Consider the following 8,459-nt stretch of genomic DNA (forward strand, 5'->3'; position numbering starts at 1 on the left):
TCTTATATTAATCACCAAAATTAACTCAAAATGGATTAAAGATTTAAATGCAAGACTTGAAACCATAAAAGTCTTAGAAGAAAACATAGGAGTAAAGCTTTTTAACATGGGTCTTGGTAATGATATTTTGAATAGACATGTAAAGCACATGCAACAAAATAAAAAATAAACAAGTGTGACTACATCAAACTAAAAACTGTTCTCATAGGCTGTTGCTCCCCCTGCTCCCTGGGCTGGGTCCAGGGACAGGGAGAGAAACAGCTGTCTGGTTGCAGCTTGGTGCTCCCCTGATGTTCTCCTCCAGTGCTTTGGTGCCCGACCCAATGCTCCCCTTCCTCAAGCCTCCTACTACTCTGGGGTCTATGGAAATAATGGAAGGACCCCTCAACCTGGCTTAGCAACAGAACAGAGGAGCAGATCGTTTATTAGCTGCAGGACAATACGAGGAGGCTATTTCTTGTCACAAAAAGGCTAGAGCATATCTTTCTGAAGCCATGAAACTAACACAGTCTGAGCAGGCTTATTTATCACTGGAATTGCAAAGGGATAGCCACATGAAACAGCTCCTCCTCATTCAGGAGAGGTTGAAGAGGGCAAAGTGGGAGGAAAGGTTGAAAGCCCAGCAGAGCACAGACAAGGATGCCACTGCCCAGCTTCTGGCATCCCACAAATCCTCTGCTGAGGATGCAGAAGGCCAGAGTCTCCTGCTCTCTCTTAAGTACAGCTCTTCCATAGAGAAACACCTGCCTGAAATTCTGGAGGTCTTTGACAGGGATCCAGACACACTACTATTTTTACTTCAGCAAAAGAGTGAGCCGACAGAACCATGCATTGGAAGCAAAGCCCCAAAAGATGATAAAACAATTACAGAGGAGCAGGCAACCAAAACTGCAAATTGGAAGAAGCACATGGAGTTCCTTGTGGCTGAGAATGAAAGATTAAGGAAAGAAAACAACTCAAGGCTGAAAAGGCCAGACTTCTAAAATGCCCAACAGAAAGGGAGCTGAATGTAGATGCTAATTTTGTAGAAAAATCAGAGTTGTGGAGCTTGCCACCACACTCAGAACTGCTGCCGCCTCTTCAGCCTGGCAGAAGTTTGCAGCAAATACTGGGAAAGCCAAGGATATTCCGATACCCAATCTTCCTCCCTTGGATTTTCCATCTCCAAAACTTCCCCTTATGGAACTCTCTGAGGATATTCTGAAAGGATTTATGAATAGTTAATCCAGAAGAAATAAAATAGGGAAAAGCACACGTATGGATAATCTGAGAGATGCTTCATCATCCAGAGCTGTGGCGGTATTGCCAGGACTTGGGCAACGGTCACTGGGAACTATGTTGCGTATCTGACTTACTGACTGGAGCTAATGATTCCAGACTTGGCAGACACTAAACTCTTGGAGGTTCACTTTCTCCTGATATAAACCAAATGGCTACTTGGAATAAGTTTTTTTCAAACAACAATTATTTTTCTTATCTTCAGGGTTAAAATGTATAAAAGTATGTTATGTGTTATTAATCTATAATGCCATAAACGATAATGCAAAACCGAAATAATATGGTGGCCTGAGGAGCTGCCTTGTATTTGAAACATGCTTTCTATCATGCATTGACTGTGTGCATTTTGTTATACACATTTCATTTGTTTAGTAAGGTGTGTAAGACACACCTTTGTAGATGAAACTCTGTGTGCCACATTTTGCACTACTCATAACATAATGATAACATCAAGACTATCAGGAGAAATATTTAAATTTCCATTTTATGAAGAATCAAAGTATTAGTTATTCTTTTTTAAACAAATTACCAGTTTACATAATTAATCAGGGTGCATTTTAAGTTCTAACTTTTTTTGTTTATTGTAATGCATCATTTGAAAATACCAAGGAAATAATCCTTTTGTTTTTAATGATGCATGAGTGGAAGTAATGCTAGTTGGCAGTATTTGATTGTAAGAAATCAATAAGGTAATTGTGTTTTATATAAAAAAACTGTTTGCATAGCAGAAGAAACCATCAACAAAGTGAAAAAACCTATAAAATGGGGAAAATATTTGCAAACATGTATCTGATAAGGGATTAATATCCAAAATATATTAAGAATTTATATGCCTCAGAAATAAACAAATACAAAAATACCCCCAAACCACCCGATTAAAAAACGGCAAAGGGCCTGAATATACATTTCTCCATAAAAGATATACAAAACGCCAACACATATATTTTAAAAAATGTGCTTAATATCATTGCTCATTAGAGAATTGCATATTAAAATCATACTGAGATATGCTGTATGCCTCAAATTTATACAATAATATATATCAATTATTTCTCCATAAAGCCAGAAGAATAGAAAAAACACAAAGAAATGCTGGTGTGCTTGTGGAGAAAAGGGTAGTCCTCTGTCTTAGAAATGGGCCTGCCTCAGCAACCCTCCCAGGCTCGGCTAACCCTGGAAACAGTGTGTCAGAAGCAAGGCCTTGGTACCAACTCACTAAGGGATTTCAGAGAGAACCAGCAGGGGCCAGTTAATCACACGCCCTGCCCCGGGGAGCCGAGATGCACATTTTCATCTCCACCACACTCATCCTTTGGCAAATGAAGGGGCAATCTTGTGAATCAGAACAAGGTTTCAGCGCCACATGTTTTCCCATAATGTACCAGGTGGAAGGCGGCACACGCTGGTCATTCTGGAAGGCTTTACTCCAACTCTCCCTAAAAGAGGAGCGTTGCACTCATTCTGAAGAGAGCGTAGGTTTCCCCACTGTGGAACCACAAACTGGCATAGCTGCCAAAGTGTAGCATTGCCCAGTTCAGCTCTGAGAACGATCTAGAACACCTCAGACCCCAGAAGAACCTCGGAGCAGAACCTCTATTTACAAGGTTCATGTCTGTCAGAAGCACACAGGCATTCATGTAACCCGTGTTTTGCTGGCACTGATTACTGTTAAAGCATTCTTTGCGCTTCTGAAATACCCTTTCCTGCACTGTTTCCTGGCTTCTCTGGGGAATACCCCTCATCTTCACGCACCAATCCCGTTAGCCACTACAATGCATTTGTTTTTTTAACTTATTCCATTTCACATTCTTCCACTGGGCACCACCAAGAGTTACTTTTTTTTTTTTTTAATTTTGTTTTTCTTTATTGATTTTAGAGAGGGAGAAAGAGAGAGAAACATTGATTGGCTGCCTCCTGCATGTCTCCCACAACCTGGGCATGTGCCCGGACCGGGAATGGAACTGGTGACCTCTTGATGCATGGGTTGATGCCCAACCACTGAGCCACAATGGCCGGGCCAATAGTTACTTCCCACAGCTGTTTTGGTGGGGGACTAAAGATGCCAAAGCTGTGTGTGAATACTTAAGTGAAATAAAACCAAGCTGTATTCATGCAGAAATGAAGAGAAGGACTCTCTGTTTGAAATGGAATGTTTACCTATTAGTTAAACTATTAAAATAAAAGGTAAAATATTGTTCTTGTGCTACCCAGATTTTATAAATTTCAGTGATAAAGCTTTTGTCAGCACTCTGGGAAGTTTCCTTTTCTTCTTAGTAAGTGGAGATAGGAGTTCTTTTGGAATTCTGTCAAAAGACAAGTCTGTAGAAAACACACCATACCGTTCTCATAATTTCCTTTCCCTGTGATGACTCACTCTTACAGGGCCCAGCTTGTCTGCCTCACTGCTTCTTTTCTGAGGATGACTTCTCCCCTAGGAGGCTCCCCAATCCTCTCCAGCCAATATGCCCTTGCTGGCCCATCCTCCAGTTTGCTAGCAGTGCCCTGGCATGTTGTGATCCCAGCGGCAGGCAGTCTGGAGCAGCAGCCTCTGCTATATAAGAGCACCTGCACTTACAAATGCCCTTTCACAGCTGCTGTGGCATTTCATTTCTTCTCCTAAGTAGCCCTGTGTTGTCCAGTGGAGTCATCAGAGTATCCCCTACCTGATTATATCCCTGAGTGCAAGAATAAAAATGAACTCTTAACTCAGAGGGAGATGACCCATGTCAAATTGATTTTACTTTACTGTGTTTGGCTTTCTCTTTCTGTCCATCCTTCCTACAGAAATCCAATTGAATTCTTACATCCATCTTAAAAGCAAAAGAGCACAAAATTAGAAAAATAACACTTGGTCATTGATTAAACAAAATTGAGCCAAATGTAACATTTATAAGCACCTTAGAAATACGAACCAAACTGCCTTCAAGTTACATTCAATCCCCAGAGTGGTTGGCACATCTTCCTGGCATAGCCTTGATTTAGATAACTACAGATCTCTGTCTTAGTTTTTCAGACTTTTGTCTTTTAATCATTTCCTTCAGGTAATATGGTCCTTCAAAGAGAGATTTATTGGCGATAGGCTGAATTTGTTCAAGTTTATTCACTATTAAATATGTTCTCTGTCCAGGAAAACAGCCAGGTGATTGCTTAGCAATAATTCAGTTTGTCTTTAACTGAGGCTTTCATTCATTTTTTTTTAAAGTTAATTTTTTAATGTTATAGTCTTTTGTTTGAGTGTTTAAAACTCCATTTTCTTGGGCTCTGGGTGTAATGCCACTGTCTAGGACTCCGGGGTTTGTTGCACTGGACTTTGAAATAACACTTCACAGAAACACTCTTTCATGCTACTGAATGCTGCATTAACACAATGGAACCAAGTTACTGCACTATGATTATTAAAGAGTGATATCTCAGAGCCTGGACCACCTATCTGTTTCCTCAGCTTCTGTGTTCTCTTGGAATTAAGCCTACACCCACAACCCTCTGGAGGCTGCCCAGGCACTACTGGAGTCCCTTGGCCTTTGCGCACAGAGAGCTGGAAATGTTGGGATTTGATGTCTTTCCTGGGATGATGGTTCAGATCAATGCATGGGGCAGGAAGTCCTGCCCAGTTGGGGCACAAAGGAGAGGCAACTGATTGATGTTTCTCACTTGATGTTTCTCTCTCTCTCTCTCTCTCTCTCTCTCTCTCTCTCTCTCTCTCCTCTGTTCCTTTTCCTCCCTCCCTTCCTCTTCCTCTAAAACAAATAAACATATCCTTGGGGTAAGATAAAAAAATAAAATGAATAGATAATATGGGTAACATAAAAATAAAAGAACATTAAATTTTTCTAATTAGAATCCTCAATTGTGAGATATTATTTAATCTACCAATATTGGAAACCCATGAAAAGATAAGATCAAACCAGAGAACAAGAAAGAAGTAGTTGAAAAAATACAAATGATATTTAAAACAAACACATAAAAAATCAGAAATTCCCAGGAAAGTGTTGTTGAACTTCTCAGAATATAAAGCAGCATGACAGGAGAAGCAAAATGTAAGAAAAAGTTAAGGAACACAGAGGATAAATTAAGACATCTAATTTTCATAATAGGAGTCCCAGAGAGGAGACACTGGGGAAAATAAAGGAAGTAAATAAATAATAGGATGAAAATTTGCACAACTGAAGAAATACAAAAATTGACAGATTGAATGAGGCCAGAGAATTTCATGGAGGATAAATATAGAAGTACATAACACCTCTCAAGAATTTTCAGAGCATCTAGCAAAAGGGAAGTCTCAATAATTTCCAAAACTAAGAATAAGCAGAAGAAACACTACCTAGAAAAAAACAAGAATCAAATTAGTATCACCTACTTGTATTAAAATAGATTCTGAAATAAATCAAATCCTTCAAAGATTTATAAAAAATTCTATTCTTAGTCAAACTTTTAAGAAGTATTTAATGTTCATGGATTATAAGATTCAATATTGTCAAGATGTTAATTTTCCACAACTGGATTTGTAGATGTAATACAATCCTACTCAGTCCCAGGGGATTTTCTTTCGTGGATATTGATAGACTAACTCAAAGATTCACATGGAAGTGCAAAGGACTTACCCAAACAAAATTGAAAAAGGAAAAGAAATAATGAAGATCTTATACTACATGATTTCAAAATAGTTTATAAAGTTACATTAAGATAGTGTGTTTGGTATAATGATACTTATATAGATCAATGAACAGAGTAGAGTACAGAAATAGACCATAACTTATTTTGAACAATGATGCAAATGATTCAACAGGGAATGTAAGGCATTTTTAATAGGTGGATCTGAAACAACTGCATATATATACCTCAAGCTCCACTTCATATATAAAAATTAGTTTGAAATAGATCATTTACCTACATCTGAAAGCAAAAAGTATATTATTTTCTAGAACAAAGACATAGGTGAATATTTTTTCTGACCTCCAAGCAGCCAAAGATTCTTAACAAACAGAAAAGATACGAACCATGATCAAAAATACGATAAACTGTAATTTATCAAAATGAAAACTTCTGCTATCCAAAAATATCATATAGGAAGGATAAAAATTGACATCATATAAGATATGATTCAAAGAAATGATACAAAAGATATATAGCAAATTTCTACAAATTAATTAGGAGAAAACACATAACCTAACTTTAAAAGAGGACAAAAATATTCACAAAAAAGATTTTCAAATGGCTAATAAACATATGAAAATTTACTTAACATTACTTACTCACCGGAGGAAAAAAATCAAAGCTACATAAAATAATGTAATATTAAAAATTTGATGAGATGATATATGTTAACAAGAATGTGGAACAATAAAAATTTTCATAAATTGCCAGTAGTCTTGTAAAATGCTAGTCATTTTGATTGACTGGCAATTTCTGAAAGTTTACACATGAACACATTCGATGACACAACAAATTCACTCCTAGGAACTGGAGAAATAAATCTGTATGTCTACAGAAAGACATGTCCAAGAATATACATTGTAATTTATAACTGGAAAGAGCCCAAAGGTCCATCAATAGGAGACATACTAGTGGATATTCACAGGCGAGGAAGATTCCTTAGCAATACAAAACAAACAAACAATAGATTCATAGATGAACTTCAAAAACATTACATTAGGTGAAAGAAGTAAGTCAGACATATAAGAGTACATATATGATTTCATTTATTAGAAGTCCAATAATGGGCAAAACATGATAGAAATTAAGATCTATTGGACAAGGTAACAAGAGTGTTTTCTGGGGAGATAGAAATATTCTTTCTCTGGTTTGGGGTAGTGGTTACATGTCTACATTTTCAAGATTCTTCAAGCTTTACACTTAAGGTTTGTGCTTATTACTGATTATAGATTATAACTCAAATATTAGTAAAAACAAGAAATGAGAAATAGAAGTAATTATTATATGGTATCTATAGCAAACCCTAGAAGTCAATGTCAGATCATCATATTCTTTGTAAATTTGAGGAAGATGAATAAGAATGATCACTGTAGACCTTAGAAATATGTTAAGGTACTGTTATCCTCTGGCTCCTTGTCTAAAATGTCTTCTGAACATCTAAAACAGAGCTGGGTTTTCTTTGGAAGTATTTGGGATGTAGTCTCGAAAATTTAAGAAAGTTCGTTTTTTATTACTCTAATTCCATCAGTAGACTCTCATTGCAAGTTTAATACTACAAAAACTTTCTGGTAATTTATTGCAACAAAATATCACTTATGATTAGATAAAAGATGCAGGCTTATAGCCAAAATTTATATTTAAGAAGCATTTAAATATTTTGATGTATTTTAGGTTCAAATTTTTCCTCAGCTTCTGGGTACTAATTTACAGGGGATAACATAGATTTTTAGTCTCTGACATTTGCATATTTTGTTGTGGACCAAAAAATTCACTTTGATGTAATGGAAAGAAAAATTATTATTTAAAACATTTTTATAATAGCTGCTGGGAAACTCCCCTTGTTAATAAAAATATATTGTCTCCTTACTCACCTCTATTCCACTTAGAGTGGGGAGAAAATGCTTCAAATTTTCACAATCTAGGGTACTGGTTCTCTGGGTATGCTTGATAATGGTTACTGCAGGCAGCTTCAATCCATTTCAAATGCCAGTGCTCCCCAAAACGGTTATTATTTTTTTTTGAAAGGCAAACACTGTTGATTTAACTGCCTGTCATTGGTTTCTCATGGTTTTTGTCAAGTTTTGTTGTCTTGCAATCACATTTTAAGGGCAAATTAATGTTCATTTATCCTAGATTTCTTTCACATATATTTCACAGATCAGTAGTCTTGATATATTTTACAAACTAAAATATTTTCCTGTTTCTTGGGAAGTAGGATGCAAACTTAACAAAAAAATTATTTCATCTACTGATACCAAATCCTCTTTCTTCTTTCCTTAATTTCTCTATATCCTAAGATGTCTCTATTATAAGAGTTTCAACAAAAATGCAGTCTAAACACCCCCAATCTAGAAATGATGTAGGGATCACTGAACTCTCCTTTTCCCAAATTGAGAAGGAAGAGTGTGGGAGAAATATGTGGAATTACAGAGACAGAGAATAATACGCAATCTAATTACCTATTTAGTAGCAACTGCTAACTTTTGACACGAAGGTCACTTTTGCTAAAATTCACCAGCTTGAGATAA

The 8,459-nt window shown here is 36.7% G+C and overlaps 1 pseudogene; it reads left to right on the forward strand.

Moving 5' to 3' along the window:
* Positions 1–334: 334 nt before the first annotated feature.
* LOC118642843 lies at positions 335–1,224 on the forward strand (annotated as a pseudogene).
* Positions 1,225–8,459: the final 7,235 nt, after the last annotated feature.

The sequence above is a fragment of the Molossus molossus genome, unplaced genomic scaffold, assembly GCF_014108415.1.
Source record: "Molossus molossus isolate mMolMol1 unplaced genomic scaffold, mMolMol1.p scaffold_m16_p_3, whole genome shotgun sequence".
Taxonomy (NCBI): domain Eukaryota; kingdom Metazoa; phylum Chordata; class Mammalia; order Chiroptera; family Molossidae; genus Molossus; species Molossus molossus.